At 41.4% G+C, this 18,446-nt stretch overlaps 1 protein-coding gene across 2 annotated transcripts in view; it reads left to right on the top strand.

The window, feature by feature from the left end:
- The first annotated feature begins 1,089 nt into the window (after positions 1-1,089).
- CAB39 (calcium binding protein 39) overlaps positions 1,090-18,446 on the top strand; it is a 47,291-nt gene continuing 29,934 nt past the window's right edge. Inside the window, exon 1 of one of the 2 annotated variants that reach the window (XM_081006975.1) lies at positions 1,090-1,329. The gene's annotated coding sequence lies outside the window, so the exon portion shown is untranslated. Of the gene's footprint in view, positions 1,330-1,981; positions 2,004-18,446 lie in introns of those variants that run through there. The other variant, XM_081006977.1, reaches the window with a different exon arrangement.

The following is an 18,446-nucleotide window of genomic DNA, read 5'->3' on the forward strand; positions in this document are numbered from 1 at the left end:
ACAACTTAAAACTTCTGACCGAACAGGTTTCTGCAGCATTACTAAACCTGTAAAACAGATTTGTCCAGAGACCATAGATGGATAGAAATACGGGCGTACCACTGGTGAAAATAGGGCTATCATGCTACTTTAAGTATCTGGAAACTCACCAGCCTCGTCCTTTCAGTCTTGGATTGAAGGAAAACCTCTCCCAATTCACAAAGTGTATCTGCTCTTTCCTGCAACTGAATGCACATTTGACCTGGGAGTAAGACACTTCGAACGCAGTAGTGTTTACTTTCGCATTGGAGCAGACTGCACACACCGGGGGAAATGCTCTTTATATATGCTCAGAGGCCCTGCTATTTTTTCCCAAACAGGATGACGGGTTGAGATGTGTCACTAAAAATTGCTGCTGAATTTCCAGGGTCTGCTGCTGCTTTCTGAATTTTTATTGCAGATGCGATTTAACAGTTAAAGCATTGCTAATCGCTGATTAGAGACTAATGTGTCTAAGCCCGTACAGAAACTGTTCAATAAAGCCGTGTTCAGTGAGGGAGAGTTCTTTCGACTACGTAAACGCTAAGAATTTTGAAATCTGACGAAATCCCACCTAATCCAGCATTCTTTGCAAAGAGAGCCAGCAAGCACCAGGTAGAGCACCGTAAAATGTTCGGCGATCTCACTGTGACCTAGAGCATGTGCAGATTTCAATGTCGCATAGCACATGTATCTTTGGGGATATTATTATTATTATTAGCTCAAGAGCCTGGAAAGGCTTTCACATAGCTTAACCACGCCCTACGATTTACGTAGGAAAGGCCGCGCCCGCCCCCCTCCCCCGGCGTCTGCCCATGCTCAGAGGCATTCCTTTCCCCCATTGTCCCCGATCTCCTTCGCGTTCCGAGAACATTGGCCGGCGTTGAAGGGCGCCTGGCAGGCCCGAGGGCTGCGGCGTCGGCTGCGCGGATCCCGCCAGGCCGCAGGGGGCAGCCGCGAGTCGCCTGCCGAGCTGGGCGCGGGGCTTTCTCCTGCTCCGCCGCAGCTGCTCGTCGGGTCAGTAGTATCCGCCGCCGGGCTGGGAAGGGAAGAGGAGAGCGAGAGCGAGCGAGAAGGGAAAGGAAGAGCAGGGGCCGCTGCGCAGCCAGGACCGCGGGGCGGGGGAGGGGCCAGCCAGGCCGACACCGAGCGAGCCGAAGGCCGTAGGCGAACCCAGCCGGGGAGAGGAGCGCCGGCCGAGGCCCACACCGAGAACCGCCGCAGCACCACCACGACGCCGACTGGGTGGGGGTAGCCGCCGCTGCCGCTGCCTGCCTGCCTGCCAGCCACCCGGCCCGCCGCGGAGCGAAGGTACTGCCGGGGCCTTGAGGGCCGCAGCTCGCCGTGTTGCGGCGCCTGAGGAGGCCTTTCCGAGGGAGCCTTGGCGCTTCGGCTTCCCGGGCGCGGGAGGCGTTGGCGGCCAGGAGGAGGGGGGGTCCTCTGCCTGTGGAGCTCGGGCCCCGGGGCCCTTGAGGCCTCCTCGGCCCCGCTGGGTGGCTGCGGCCGCTTGACCCTCAGGGTGTGTCCTCGGGATGCCTCGACACGGGTTCGGCGGCCCCTGACGTGCCCTGCTGGATGGAGGCGGATTTCTTCCCCTCTCCGCCCCGCCTTCTTCCTCTCTCCTTTATTATACCTTCCGCGCCCGCGGCTGAAGTGCGCGGCTCCGGCCGACCTTTGTGACTGTGGCCGCCGAGCCGGGAGTCGGTTAGGGGAGGGACGGAGGGAGGGCGGAGGTCGGGGGTGGGAAGCAAAGGGGTCCCTGCGAGGCGCCTTGGCGGCTCTTGCTCGGGGGGCGAGCGGCATTGTTGTCCTTGTGGGGCTCCAGGAAAACTTTGCTTCGCCTTGGGGATCCTCCGTCGGCGTTGGGAGAGGGAGGAAAGGAGGGACCTCCTCGAATCCGGAACTGCTGCTAGTTCGTTCTCTTTCTTTCTTATTTTTTTAAAGGCAGCCTTTTGGGGCTTTGAGCGGCCAGAGTCTGTCGTCAGGTTAGTTAAGCCGGTTTCTTGGTGGTGCAGGAATGAAAGCGTATTTGCTTTTCTCTTGCAAAATTGCCCTGTACGCAAAGGGCCCCGTTTGCGTTCATGCAGCTACTACATAAATCAATCTAGCGCTTCTTGGTTGCTAGGTTGTTTTAATAAATAGCGTAGATGAGTAGGCCTGTGCCTATTTTTTTAAAGCCGGAATATCGCAGTAGTAAATAATGAGATTGAGGGTGAATCACAAGGTTCTTTGTATACAGCAATTATCCTTCCTCTGTTAAACTGATTTGATCTGGTCTAATGCATCCCTCTTGAAAACTCGGACAAATGGTGCTAGCTGCCCTGCAAAAAATATGTACCTATATGTATCCTGTACGTACAGGGTGTTTCTTTTCAAAGAATTTTTTTTGAGTTTTGCACAGAGTGATATTTTTTATCTGTTTTGCTGTTTGTAAACCTGGAGTTTCTGAAAACATACTGCAAAGTAACATTGGGTCTGAAGTCCCATATAAGATTTGTTTCTGGAGAAAATGCAGCTACTTTAGACAACATTTCTGTTCCAAATGGTAATAAGAGAAATGAACCAATATGATGGACAGAAGTAGTATTTTAGGTTGGCATGTTCATAATCTGGTCTACAGCCAAATTGGTTTAAAGTACTTGGGTCAACCGATTCCATTTTATAGAAGAGTGCTCTGGATTGGGTTGTACTATAAAATTTTAAAGACGTAAAATGCTCTTGTGGAAAAGTGTGAAACATCAGATGCCTCCCATTAGGTCACCTGTGGCTTTGGAATATGTTTCCTCTTTCGTTTTAAAGTGCATGAATCAACTTAAGAGTATAAACATGACTCAAACTCTCTAGTCTAGGTATCATCAACCTTTTCAGTTCCAGGGTCCACTTTTAACATATACATGCATTTGGGGACCTATTTCTTAATCTTTTACCATATATTTGCATGGTAGCAGTGCTCCTGTTGTGACCCACATTGGATTAGGTCCCAGTCCACTGGTGGGTCCTGACCCACCAGTTGAAGACCAGTGCTGTAGACCCTGCAAAAGTGACTATAAGGCCCAGGAGTTGGGGCATTTTTTTGATATTGGCTGAGGGTCCAGCATGACAAATAATTGCACCTGCTAGTAATGAGAGACTGATAACAAGGGCCTCCAGTGCAAGAAGAAGGTGAATGAGGAGTGGAATTATGTGGTTGCAAGCAATTTAGCTTGTTGAATGTGCATTATAATTACTTGGGGAGTGGACAAAAGCATTTCCAACACTGGGCTCTTATACATTTTTATCAATAAAGCTTATGTACTGGTTTCTATTTATAGTAGAATTTTTTTTTTTTTAATAATCCAGTTAATGATGGGATTCATGCTCTGGAGAAAATTTACCTGAATTGTTGAGGAAATTGTTGCTTTTGGCTCTTCTTAAAAAAAACAAAAACTAAATTACTAATTTCTTTAATCTGTGGAATTTTAACAGAAGAGAACAGTTTCTGCACAGACAAATCGTTGTTATAAACAGGTATATTTGAAACCACCTGTTTTTTAACACAGTCCTATTAAGTTGTCCATAGCAGCTGTTGAGAATAGTAGCCTTAAATTTGACTCTGCTGAAATAATTTTATCAGGAACATCTTTTATACTTGGTTGAGGTTCATGTTGTCAGTCTTTGGGAAGAACACAATGTAATATTGTAGCTTTGGAATATAGGCTCCTAGTGTTACATTTATGGGTTCCATTTCTGCACAGTTAGGTGCTTAAATTTCTTTGACTTCAGCAAGATTCAGGCGAATCCATAGGATAGTAACTTGGCGAATTATAGCAGAACCACATAATAGTTGCTTGTTATTATTGAAGATGAATTTTGTCATTGATTTTTTTTTTTTTAGTGTTTGTCTGGCAGAACAAGTAGGTGTTTCTCCTATGGCACAAAGTGATTATATTATAAATCGGTCAATTGGCATAGTATTTTGCATCTCTAGTTGTAACGTTTCCCAATAGTGATAATAATAATGTAATTGTTGTATTTGAGTACAGATCCTGAAATGTTAAAGTGATGTCTGTCTGACGTGTTAAGTAAGTTCTCAGATTTGCTAAGTGGAAATGAAAAACATCCAACATTATGTTCCTTTAACATTGGCTGGGATCTGTAGATCCCTATGTGTACACCCTTCTAGCCTCATGGAAAGCTGTTCTGGATAATCTGATGACCTTTTGGTGCAACTTTTCAGGGATATGAATGGCTGCCACTAGAAGGGGATAGCCTTTGGATCTCAACCATTATTTGTTTCTGTACATGTCTGCTTTCCAATATACACAAATTATACAGTGAACAACAGTTAAATGTTCTGCTTTGTTCAAAATAAGTTTAACCTATATTTTCATTGGTTATTCCTGTGTTACATGAAAATATGGTTTCTTAAGAGTGTTTTTCTTATTATCACTTTCAAACCCAGGGCTACGCTTTCTGTGAAGTTATGTCAAGAATGCCCCACCTCTGAAATGACTAGATTCCTAATATGTTTCATTGAAAGTGGAAAGGCAGTTATTTTTCACATTATAAAATGGCTTACATTTTTAATGTTGGGTCCCTATTAAGTTGTGCTAATAAAACTATTGCTTTACCTTTAAACTGACTGTGTAATAATTTCTGTTTTAGTTCTTTAAGAATCCTAGTAGCATCCTCACAAGCTTATTCATGATTCAAACATTACTACTGATTAAAAGGAGTAGTAGGGTTTGATTTTGTATGACATTATAAACTTGCTCAAGGGCTCTGGAAGATTCAAGTCCTGTGACAAATCAATTCTAATTTCAAGTCACATTGAAACTAGATCTCATTGATGTTGAGAGTACATGCTACTGCTGCAGGTATTAGTAATGATGGTTCATTACTTTAGGTTTTGTGGCATGGTAGGGAAACACAAATCACATTTTTCAACAGAGAGAGATACCAATATGGTTAAGATTGTATGATCAACTTTCCTTCAACCAAAGCAGTGTTATAAACTCAGGTACTGTATATAAGCTAGGCACTAAAAGGCTCCTTAAATAAAGATTACATTTGCCAAAATGGAATGTCTAGTTGCCATTTGGGGGCAAGGCAGCTCTGAAGTCGTATTTTTCAATATGACTTTTTGGTTCCTGAAATTCATTCTGATTGTGCAGATAAAAATATAACTGATAGAATTCTATAGGATGTGGTATTAGTGTGTGAAAACAGTCAAGGTCCAATGATCCCCAGGCAAGCATATCCAGGTGGTGGTGTCAGGCGCCATCCTGGTGCTCAGGCATCTTCATTTGGTCACAAGTGGTCAGTAAGCCAGGTGCAAAATTATTCTGGCTCATTTCTAGCACTGATGCAGAGAACATCACCACTGAGGATTGTGGCACTTTAAAGACTAATAGTCGCATCCTATGTTAGCTGCCTGCAACCAAAATGGACTTCTGCTGGTGCAGGACTTCCTCACTTCCCTGTAGTCCCCTCCCCCCCAAATCTACTCTTAGGGGACTCACTGGAGCAGATATGGGGAGGGTCTCGGAAGCAAAGAGGGAATTTTGTTTCATGAGCACTAGTTTGCTTATTGAACGTTGGCTGTCACTCTAAAACAGTATTGAAGAACTTGGTGCCTTGCAGATGTTTTGAACTGCAACTTTTACTAGCCCCATCCAGTATGGTTCTGCTGGCTAAGACTGATGGGAGTTGTAGTTCAAAACATATGCAAGATACCTGGATGGTCATGTCCTACCCCAGGCATAAGCAAACTCGGCCCTCCAGATGTATTGGGACTACAGCTCCCACCATCCCTAGCTAACAGGACCAGTGGTCGGGGATGATGGGAATTGTAGTCTCAAAACATCTGGAGGGCCGAGTTTGGGGATGCCTGTCCTACCCTAACAGATTCATTGTGGCATCGGATCAGATGACATATGATGCAGTGTCACAAGACTGTTTTTGCTCCCGTAGCTGAACACTGATATCTCTCAGGAATTTTTCCAGAAAATAGCTGTCCTGAGTTGTATGTGTGTGTGTTTTCTTCTTTGCTTATGTTCCCACTTGTTAGTGTTGTTACAAGATTAATAATTGTAGAAGAGCCAGAAATAACCTGCTGCTGTGCAGTAATTCTTTGATTTGTCTTTTAAAGGGGGGGAGCTTTAAAAAGAAAATCAAAGATAGCAACATTTAGAACTTATTTTAAAAACAGCACACATCTTTTGTTCAGGAAATAATTGCAGAATAAATAAAGCTGTCTTAAGTAGTTAGTAATGAATTCACTCATTGCTATTTTTCACAACTACTTAAGATACTTAAGCTGCTCCTTTTTAGAATCGGGCCACATTTGCTGCATCTATAAATAAGCGTGTTGAATACAATATGGCAAGTGCAGCACTAGGCCGCAGAGTATGAAGTTACAGGCAGACACACCAGTGCAAATGTTTAGGATATAGTTGCCAGTTTCCCTAACCATCCTTAAATAATTTTAAGACAGTCTTACTATGAATAGCACCACTCCTTTTAGTAATTTCGTTTAAAACATCCATTGTGACCCCCAATCTCCTAGAAGGAGATTTTAAGCTTGGCAGTAGAATATCTTACTTGATTGCATAGAGTTGGCTGATGCAAGGTGTGCCATACTATTGTTGCTCTCTGGTTTATAACTGTAAAACGCAGATGTGCATGCAAAGTTTAAAATTGCCTCTGAATTCCTTGGGGCATGTCCTCAGACAGAACAGTTTTGAAAAGTTCCTCTCTAATTAGATTTCAAACTCAGTGTTTGACCTTGTATAATCTTGTTGTTGCACCAGAATGGATGAGGGTGTGGGTAGATTAATGTGCTGCACGTGCAGCATGCTTAAATTTATTAATAAAAATAAATTTCCCTTGAGTGGGAAAGAGGCTGGCATTTATACCACAATAAAAGCGGAATGTGAAAAAGAATATAGGAAGTTGAGTTGGAAATGGCAAGTTATTTAATTTTTAAAAATTCATAGGTTGGAGCCTAAGAATTGCTCCCCTGCATCTTCTGGAAAGCCACTCTGTAAGAGCCAAGGGATGGTATTAAATATATGGAGGGGGTATATCTGGAAGTTTGAAACCACCATTCATTAAGTGCTAACAAAATTGTTGCTCTTTTATGCAATCAACCCTTAGGATATTACTGAATTTTGGCATTTTGGTCCTGGATGTGCTTATTGAAACGTTTGAGTAAGCACATTTAGGGCTGTTTTACAATCTGAACCTCGGAGTCACTGCAGTAATGTAAGTTTGGGACTAGTAGCAGCTAACAGATGTGCCCTGTGTAAGAAGAGCAAAAGGATGGGACTTTGCCACAGTTCCAGCAATATCCATAAAAACTAATATGGGTGCTGTTGGTTAAGACTGGAAACAATTCAAATTACAGCCAACTATGTGAGTCCAGCCCTTTGTGAACTATTAAAATGGGACAGAGCAAAGCAGGATAGATTCCCATTTGCATAGGATGCTATTATAAATATATCAGGAGTAAGCTATGTTTTTGCTGTCACAGAGGCACATAACTTATTCTGTGGGTGACAAAGGCTGGCTCAGGTTCTCTGAATTTCAGCACATTGCCATTCAGTAATGAATAGTGTGTTACAGGGGACACGTGAATTGAATCACATTGTACAGTGGTACCTCGGGTTACATACACTTCAGGTTACAGACTCTGCTAACCCAGAAATAGTGCTTCAGGTTAAGAACTTTGCTTCAGGATGAGAACAGAAATCGTGCTCTGGCGGCGCAGCGGCAGCAGGAGGCCCCATTAGCTAAAGTGGTGCTTCAGGTTAAGAACAGTTTCAGGTTAAGAACGGACCTCTGGAATGAATTAAGTACTTAACCCGAGGTACCACTGTACAATACAAATATATATATTTACTTTCTCTTTTAAATCCTTATATTTAAATTTTTGTTCCATGACTTGTAGTACATTATTTTAAAGCTAGTTTTATGCATTGTGATATGAATATAATTTTAGTACAGGCAACTCCCATTTTTCATACCTTCAAAGAATGTGTGACTGCACACGTGCGCATCGCCACATTGCCTGTATATCAGTTCATCAAAATACGTTGCATCTCATGAGCATTATCAGGCAAAGAAAAGACTATTCTCTACATTTAAGTGTTGTCAGAAGAATCTCTCAACTACTCAGTGTCATGTCTAGACTAAAATTATGCAGCACCCATAAATCTTAATTGTTTTTTTGATTGGACTGGCTGTTATTGACAGTTATTGGGAATAGGTTTCCTCTTTTACCCTCACTAGCCGACCAATACTTCTCTGGATTAGGATAATACTTCTCTGGATTAGGTTAATACTGACTAGATCTGAAACCAAAGATTGAAGCTGGTAAGCAAATCCTGATCATTTAAGAGGGAAACTGGATAGAATTAACCAAAGTTAATGTTGCTGTAAGGGCATGGAAATGTTTTTTCTTTTCCTTTCTGGGAGAGGAATGGGGGAAAGGAGTATGTGATCTAGTGGCCCATTCTAGATCCCTTAACTATGGGGCCAGGCAGAGGCACACACACCAATACATAATATTCTAGGGCTTTGGTGCTATGCATCAGTTATTAAAAAGCTAAAATGCACGATAAATGAAATATTTCACAAATGTGTATATAGTTGGTGTGCCCTCCTAGTTAGCAAATATGAACAAAATATAGTGCAGAGGTCCTATTTAACTTGTAAATCAATGTTCTTTATTATCATTACTGACGTATAAATAGAATGTTGGACCAACATCAACATTTTAAGCTGAGGTTTTCCACTTGGTGATTTAAATCTTGATTTATATTGCTAGCTTAAATCAGTCCCCCAATGTTGTATAAATGAACAGATTCAGAATTAAGCCCAAAGGGGAGCAGCCAACTAGTTCATACAGAAATAACTACAGCAGTTTCTCAAACATATGTGATCTATTTTTGAGGCATCAAGATGTAATTTTCTCTCATACCAGTCATACCCTACTTCAGCTTTAAAATGTGAGGAAGCAGATTAAGCTTTGTAACCTACTGCATAATTTTAACAAAAACATATGTAACATTAAAAGTACTTGGGCTGTATATAAGCTAGCTAAGACTGCAATACTAAGCATAGTTTCTAAGGAGTAAACTCCACTGTGATTTACTTCTGAGCTAATATGCACAGGAATACTCTGCATAAAAAGGACCTTTTCAGTCTTTAGACACCTCTAAAAAGTTGTAACAGAAAAGTATATATTGCACCATGAAAAGCAAAATTTAACTTACTCTTTCCAGGAGGTAAAGTAATTGATGTTGAAAACAAATGTATAGATTTGGGCTGTGCCCCAAATAAAGAAATTTAATGACTTAATCTTATGGGTTTCAGCCTATTCATTGATTAAACTTGCACAAGAGTAAAACATATTTGAGGTCAGAAATAATGGAGTTGTAGGAGGCATCATCAGATATTCAGCCTTGTTAATCAGAAGGTCTATTGAAAGACCTTTGAATAATCTTACAGATTAATCTATTAAGCATTGCATCACTAATGCAGGTATGTTTTAGAACTACTGGGGGAGGAGTAGAGGGGATTCCTTTCCCCAAGAGTTCTTAACTGATTCTTAAGGCTGCTACACTTTTTTTTTTTAAAGACTTACGAAGCACTCTGCACATGTGCAGAACCTTCCATTCTGAATTGCAGAAAAATTTCTTAGCAAAACAGCATTCAATTTATCTTGCACCTGAACCTGGGAAAATTCATAATTTGAACCTGGTAATTACATGGTTGATACCGTCTCTAGTCACAAGTGACTTTTCTCTGTAGCTTATTAGACTGTGGAGCAGCAGCAGCAGCACAACATAGCCAAGCCCAAGGGCCCTCCTTATCTCTGAGTGTCACAAACTTGGTCTTGCCTTTGCTACTTGTTCTGCAGGTTGGTCATCCATTCTTTGTGTCATATGACATACATCCACATTATTTTGCTGCTGTTAGAGCACTGTATCATACCATAATAAAGAATCTCTCTTGTGTGTCTTTGATGCTGTACAGGTGTTTTAAGAAACGAGGTAGATTATCTGTAGTGAAGAGAGAGACTAGGATGAGTGAAGAGATTCAGGCTGCAATCCTACCCCAATAATAAGTTCAATAGGAATTACTTTCTGGGCTGACAGGGATTGTCCTTTGAAATACAGTCATACCTCAGATTACAGGCGCTTCAGGTTGCACGTTTTCAGGTTGCGCACCGCGCCGAACCCGGAAGTGCTGGAACGGGTTACTTCCTGGTTTTGGTGCTCGTGCATGCGGAGAAGTGCTGAATTGCAATCTGCGCGTGTGCAGACACGGTGCTGCAGGTTGCGAACGTGCCTCCCGCATGGATCACGTTTGCAAGCCGAGCATCCACTGTACATAAATCTTAACAGAAATGGAGAACCTTTGGACCCATCATCTCCAGCCATTGGCCATGCTACCTGGAGCTGATGGAAGCTGTAGTCTGGAGGGCCACATATTTTGCTTCAGAATGTAATATTTTTAAAGAACCACCCCCCCAGTGGATATTGTGTTTTGATCCATTTTTACATTTTGCAGTAGTATTTCTGTATACAGTATAGTGCCACTGAAAGCCTGTATGGCCAGTGTAGTGGAATGCCAGTTTGCCCAGTCAGAATGCTCATTTGGAAACTGCCCTGTGGTTGGTTACTTGTTTGAGTGATCCTGAGTTGTACCATATGATTCTGTTATGAGCCATTTGAGCAACTTCTCTAATGTGTTGGTTGGCCTGGATATTGATAATATAGTAGTTCTGAATATTGAAAACTAATGACTATAGTATTCAGCTTGGCAACAGACCTGGAGCTATTGTCCACCAATTGCTCTGCTCGCCTGTATCTATTCTTCTGTTGTTACATTCAAGACAGACAGATGCCAACAACAACAGCAATGTTGTTACCTACTCCCCTCCTGAGGGGCTGTTCAAGGTGCCTGTCAAGCATGGGGTGGCAGTGGAGCCACAGTGGGGATGTCAGCACTTCTGTAACACACATGGCAATGGCTTAATTTATGGTGTCAGTAATTGTGATTATCAGTGTAGATACACCTGTAGCCTAGAGTCAATTGTTTGCCATAGGTAGTGAGAAAAATGCTGAATTATAAGGCAGTGTGACATAACTAAAGCAGTGATGTGTTGTTGGGATGGCAGTGTGTATTTCTTTGCTTTGAAATGAGCAGTGTTTGCAGTTTAGACATCTGGCTCCAGGATGTCTAAGGAAGCTGAGAAATTCTGCCTCATGTCCAAAACTTGAAAGATGCACTGTGTAACTCAACGACAGGGGGTACTTTTGAAGCAACCTGTCTAATTCTGGCACATAGACTTAAAAATAACAAATACTTGAAACAATGTGGAATTTGTGGCATCTTCTTTGGCACCAAAGACTCCCAAGTTGTCCTTTTGCTCCCTGAATGCAGAGAAAGATCAATTTGCATTTACCTATTTAGTTGGACTCTGACCTTAGCAGTTACAAGGAAACTTTTCTTCTTGCATCCCTCCCCAACCCTGACATGTAGCTCCTTTAGATCTTCATGGCACATCCATAATCTGAAAGAAAACAAACCAAAAAATTAACTCATTTTTCTTGTTTGTTTTAAGTTCTGTTTCCTTTGCCGTTACACAATAACCACTTGGGAGAATTCAAATTATTATGAAACTACATCTTGTACTTCCTTTCCACAATAGTTCTGATATCAGGCATGTCAGTGGGAGACTGCCTCTTCTCTGTAGTTAATAGGGTTGGAAGAATGTCTTAGGAGCTTGCAAAGTATTTCAATTTCTAGATAACATTCCATTTTTTCTGCCCCAGGGGAGTTCAATTTCTAATATTATTGAGGCAGTTTTACTAATATATTCTAAAAGGGATTTTGGGAATTGAAGACAGTAAGTGTTAGACCATTAATTCTACTATTTGGGGACTCTGGAATGCTTTTTCCTGTGAATGGGATAGCTTGAGTAGTCATATTATAGAAGAATCCCATTTCAAAGTTAGAATGATTTTTTTTAAATGTGCACTTTCTACAGTTGATAATGTGAGTGCTTAACCTTCATTGGCCAAGTGCATCTTTGCTTTTTCTTCCAAGTACACAACTGTCAGGTGTTAATTTCTGTTGGCCAAGGCATCTGGTACCTTCATTTTGCAACTTCTGGTGAATGCTGAAGATGCACCTTTTTGCCCTGGCTTTTGACACTTAAAGTGTATGTTTTTAGGATCCTCTGTAATTATAAGTTGTTTTAAACTGTTTTTAATGTTGTGCTTTAATGTTTTACCTGCCCTTGGACCTTGGTGTAAACGGTGGGCAATAAATTTAAAAATGCTAATAGTAGTAGTCTCTCACCCTAGGGTTGAGCCTCATCATGGTGGTTATAAATTGAGAGGGGTTGGCACCCCTGGCCCCATTACTCCTCCAAGGGATGACTCTTTAGAGGTGGTGATGTGTCACCCATGGCAGGACTTACTCTTATGGGCAGATACCTGAAGAAGCTTCCTTAGACTGCCCCCTGCCATGTCTCGTTCAGCACTCAAACCAGCTTCATTTCAAACACCCAGTTCCAGGCTACATTGGCCTTAAAGTGTTTCCCAGGAGGACAAATGTCTGAAAGGGCTCCCTCAACGCACAGTTCTTTCTGTGGCCTCTGCACGCCTCTTCCAGCTGTGTAATGGGTGCTGGTTACCCAAATTGCAAATGTGTAGGATGGCAGAGATAAAATATGTATATTTATAAGAATGTGCCTCATGATGATTCATAAAAAGGCTGTAGAATTTTTCATTCAGAAATTACCGCACACCGTGTAATACACCTTGAGTTCACCTGACTGGATCTTCTAGATCCCCCTTGCTTCTGATCTTACTGAGTGAGACCTATGCTATACAGCATTTGAAAGATCAGAGCTAGTTCCTTGAATAGTGCTGGGAACCAAATTGGCACATGTAATTTCCGTAAGTTGAATGCTGTACTGCAAATGTCATTATCCCACAGATTACTTCCTTGTCTGCCAATATATGCTTGTGCTGCTTATCATATCAGTGGTGGGGTGGGTAGGGGGAGAGAAACTTAATTTACAAAAGCTTCCTGAGTTGCCTAGAGTTGATTCTTGCATGCCACAGGCAAAGAAAGTGAATGGCTTTTACAGGGTGGAGCTGAATGTGTTGATTTGTCCTTACCTTGGGCATGTTGAAGCTTCTGAACAGGATGACAGCCCCGCATAGAATACACTCAGCTTACACTCAGGTTACACATGTACGGGTGGTGGTTGGTAAACTGGCCACATCCCTTCTTATCAGATGAAACTGATAGAATAAGTCGTGACCGTAGCTGCCACTTGAGCATTAATTGGCTGTGCCAATTAATTTCCCAGACTGTAAATCTGATATATCAAACAAAATGAAAGTAGTCTGTTACTGGTTCAGGATCCAAATTGTTGCTTGTTGTTTGCTAAGGACTCTGTAAAGTACAGTAGTCTCATTTACGTACATGTCTTATGCATACATTTTTTTCTAGATCAAAAATTAACCTTCCAAAGCTGGTATTCTGTGCTTGTACCTTATAATACTTTGCTTAGCACACCACCTGCTACTCCAAAAACAGCTGGAGATTTGGAAGATTTTGAAGGATAGGTGAGTTGAAAAGCATAGAGGAGATTGCTTTACAGTGGTACCTCGGTTTATGATCTTACTCTGTTCCAGAAGTCCGTTCTTAAACCGAAACCGTTCAGGTGCGCTTTCCCTAATGAGGCCTCCCACTGCCAGTGCCCTTCCACCGTTAGGTTTCTGTTCTTAGACCGAGGTAAAGTTTATAAACCGAGGTAAGCCTCCGGTTTTGCGGAAGTTTGTAACCTGAATCGTTCGTAAACAGGGCTGTTCTTAAACTGAGGTACCACTGTATTTGTAAATATGGATTCCAAATGCCAAGGCTTCTGCAACAGTAACAGTGGCAAAAACAAAGCGGCAACACGCTATACAATATTAGTAAATGCAGGTGTTATTTATTTTGTTAGAAAGAAGCCTTTTTTAAAGACACACACAGGGGCGCACATTTTGCTGCTGATGTTTGCTGGATGAGAATGCAAATATAAATTGTTACAGGCAACATAAGTTTTTATCGCATCATGTCACTAGTTCTGCTTTTAAGATTAATTCTGCCATTTTACTATGTGTTTTTGTTGTTTTGATATAAATAAATCAAGATGCACAAGCCTAGGTGCATGTGGCAGGAGTGTTCTTTTCTCAGCTTCCACTTTATGCAGAAGTGGTACAGTCCCTTTTGCCCTTGGGGAAAGATAAAAAAGGACTCTATGCCTTAAGTTACACTTCACCTTGTGGCGCATTCCAGTTCTGTGATCTTGCAGTCCTATATTTCTGAGTTCCTTTGGACTAGTGTCTCATGCATTCTGTTCCTGATGCTTGACTGTATCATCCAAAATAGAACTTTTGCATCACTCCCTGTTGTGAGATATACAGGTTTCCCAAGTGAGGACAGCTTACGTGTCACATGGGAACAGAGGCGGGGAGGAAGAGAGATGTAAAAAATTATTTTAGATGATAAGGGAAGTGGGGGGAACAACAAGCATAAAAATAAGGCTATGAAGTGATCCTAACAGTTCTAAGCTTTGTTCCGTACTTGAGTACCCATTTTCCCTTGAATTTCAGATTCTCCTTTTTTATTGGCAGCAATCCCCATTTTGCTCCTACCTCAGCAAGGTCAGTCTCTCAGATTAGTTAGAAATGTTGTGTAACTGGAAGAACTTGCAAGATATCAGTGAATTGCACCTGCTTGCAATTCCATCACCAAAAAACAAAAAGCATTTAAGATTTCAGTAAATGTTTCCTAGTTCATGTCCAGTGCAAAGGAATATTTGTGAACATTTCTGCTGGTTGGTCTTTTTAGCTGGTAAAACGAGTTCTGGACCTGGGCACGAGGTAGCAAGGTACCCAGAGGCCGATCTGAACTCTCCTTACAGTTAGAATGGGCTATATCTGTCATTGGGACTACTCTTCAACCAAATAAAGGACCGGTATCTATCAGTTAACTTCTTTCAGTAGAAACAAACTCAGATTTGTCAATGGCCTGGTTAAATGATTAATGATTATTCCACAGCTGGTTCTAGCAGTAATGGTTTGGTTGCAATTTGTGCTAGAGCCTTCATGTCTGATTCCTTAGTTCTTAAGTAAAAAATAAACAAACATCATTTTTTTTTATAGCCTGCCTCTCAAAGCTATTTTTTACTCTGTAGTGGTTGAAGTACTAAACGCAACCTGATGAAATACACATGTATAATTAAGAAGTTTAACACCCCCATTTGCGCTAGATTAGAATGTGATCATCTAGTTCACTGCACTATGTATGCTTACCTAGGAGTAAGTCATAGTGAACTTAATGCTGCTTACTTCTGAGTAGACTTGCACTGTGAATTAGTGTTTAAACCTGAGAAATTATTTTTACTTGCATTCAGAACCCAAGGAGAGATTGACATGGTATAGTTCCTTAGGGAAAGAATTCCAGAGAACCACTATCTTATGGACAGCCTCTTAATGTACCTCTGCAAGATCTTGGTAGTTCAGACAAGTTTGAGACATTTAAAGTTAATCCATATTTGTGATTTGTTCATAGTTTTCAACTTCACATTTTGAAGTAGGTCTACAGCTCTCAAGCTACCATCTAGTAATACTTTTTGAAGAGGTTTTTTTGGGTCCTACCAAGGCCAATATAATCAGTATATTATGTATTTCAATTTAGTTGTCCTTTAAGTATTAGTTATTGGATTACTTTAAAATACTGTTTTCTACAGTTTCATTCAGTTTACATTTTGAGCCAATTAAGATATTGAGTTTGAAACTTGTAGTTGGCAGTCTGCTTTTAATTAGTTGTGTGAAGAATTTGATAAGATCATATGAATGTGTATACCATTTTGTGAAGATTGAAAAACATATGGGAGAAGTCGTGATAAGATATTGAGTCATAATAGTACAATAGACCTGTCAAACTTTGGGTCAGATTATGCACGTAATTTTTATACAGCTGATGACTTAACATATATGTCACAAAATGTTCTAATCATACTAAAATCCCATTAAAACTGAATGGTGCTTCCACCATTATGCCCATGATATTACATTTATGTCATGTATTTGTTAGATCCTTAGTTCATACATGTTTTTTTCTGTTCTGAAATGTCATATTCACTGGTCAAGTAAAAGTAGACTAGAAGCTGCTCTAACTTCAAATGCTATAAAAGCCAAAGCAGATTCAATGCAAAAGATGGTAATTCACAAATGGCAGATTTTATTACATAAATAACTATGTCCTAAACAATATAATCTTTGATATATGGTTATCTTTCCACTGTTCAAATGGCCAATTTTGTTCTGTGCCCAGCACATAAATTTGATGCCATCAAATGAGGGTTAGGCTATCATTTGATGTAGAAAATTATGGCTCTGTAACTTCTAGCAAGGTCAAAGTGATCTTGTCATAGTCTAGATTAGTTGGCTCAATGCAGCTATGGTTGTTAGTCACCAGTCTTTGCATTATTTGCATTCCTGCATGACAGGTGCCACATCAGTTCACACTTCCTGATGAGAATATCAGGTAGGTATGCTTTGTGACAACCACAGGCTATGGTACATGTGGGAAGTATACCCAGAGCTACCTTATTTGAGAGCAGAACTTCTTGGAAGCATCTGGTTTATGTGTTGGCAGGAGTAGTGTTAACTTCCATTTCCACTAGCTTGATTGCAGAGTCACCACAGATTACAGCTGTACTTTAAGACGAACCCTGAATATGTGCTGTGCAGTTATCAGAAGTTGTGGTAGGATTCTCATGTCAAACATGGATATTTCTTGTTTACTGTTGGGAGGCAGCATGCTTCTGAACACCAGTTGTTGAAAACCACTGAGGGGAGAGTTCTTTTGCTCTCAGGTCCTGCTTGTAGGCTTTCCGTAGGCATTGCATCGACCACTGTGAGAACAGGATGCTGGACTAAATGGGCCACTAGGCCTGATCCAGCAGACTCTTCTTATGTTCAAACTTCACATATTGTAAGTCGCTTGTTAGGCAGTTTCTGAATTTATTCAAGCACTCTTCACTGTGCACTGCATAGAGTAGGGACAGGGAGCCTGTGGCCTTCCAGGTGTTTCTGTATTTCAGCTCCCTTCATCCCTGACCCTTGGCCATGCTGACTGGGACTGATGGGAGCTGAAGTCCAACATCATCTGGTGGTTCATAGGTTTCCACCTTCTTTGCACAGATGAAACATAAAGGACTCCTGCAGCTGCTGTGACATCTTATATGGCATGGGGGTGGGGGCGATCAGTGAGTAAAGAAGTTTTATCACATAGCTTTGAGTCTTCTATAATTTAGATGCCTTCTTAGCCTAGCTAAACATTCCTGATGTTGTATCACACTCGGTGAGTGGGAACACTTTCTCCCTGTTCCTATTTTTTGTGATTAAAAGCTACGTATGGCAGTCTGGCATTTTGTTTCTTTCAGGCTTCAATAGGAAAGTTCCTTGTTTTGGACCTGCATGTGTTAACTGCATGCAAAACAATGCAAGTGGGTCTGTATCCTCGCCAACAATGGCCACATGATAACCATGACCAGCAATCTCAAAGGCACTGAATACCATCATTGTGTCAGCATCACCATCTGCCAGCTTAACATTTGAAGCTGGATGAGTAGCTGCTGTACTTGTTCAGTGGTGTTGTGCGTGCATTTTTCTTCAGCAGTGCCACTTTGTTTTAACTTTGATCACCACTTCGGTGATCAGTCATTACGTGTTGGCAACAATGCGAGTGCTGCCAATCCACATTTCCTCACCTGGTCATTTACTGTAAATACGTACAAAGGTCCACAAATTTTGTGTGGCTCCCAAGGGGAATGATGGGTCTCAGTTGTGAGTTTGGGGGATGCTTGAAGTGCCTGTGCAGCTCAGTGCAGCCGTGAGGCAAGTGCTGCTTTCTGCCCCCGTCCTAAGCTGATAGGTGGAAAACCAGCAAGTTCTCAGATTCATTATGAAGTTAGTGTGAGGTCTTTGCTGTTTTCCAGACTGGATACGAGTGAGATGAAACTCGCCAGAAGTAAAACTTCACCAGTGGCAAGCCCATTTGTAATCCCCTGAATAAATACTATTGATTATGTGAAGGAATAGCATATCACAGCTGCAGTTTAACACTTTTGTGGCACGAAATATATATATATATTTTTAAAAAGTCCAGTAGCACCTTAGAGACCAACTAAGTTTGTTCTTGGTATAAGCTTTCATGTGCATGCACACTTCTTCAGATACACAAATTGGTTCATTTTGGCAACAAAGTTGATCAAACAATTTTGGCACCTGAACTTGCTTCTTGTAAAATCATACAGCAAGGGGAAAGCATCTTATTTGTCAGGATCTTGCAGATGACCAGATGGG

This window comes from Podarcis pityusensis (genome assembly GCF_964106645.2).
Source record: "Podarcis pityusensis genome assembly, chromosome: 5".
NCBI classification, from domain to species: domain Eukaryota; kingdom Metazoa; phylum Chordata; class Lepidosauria; order Squamata; family Lacertidae; genus Podarcis; species Podarcis pityusensis.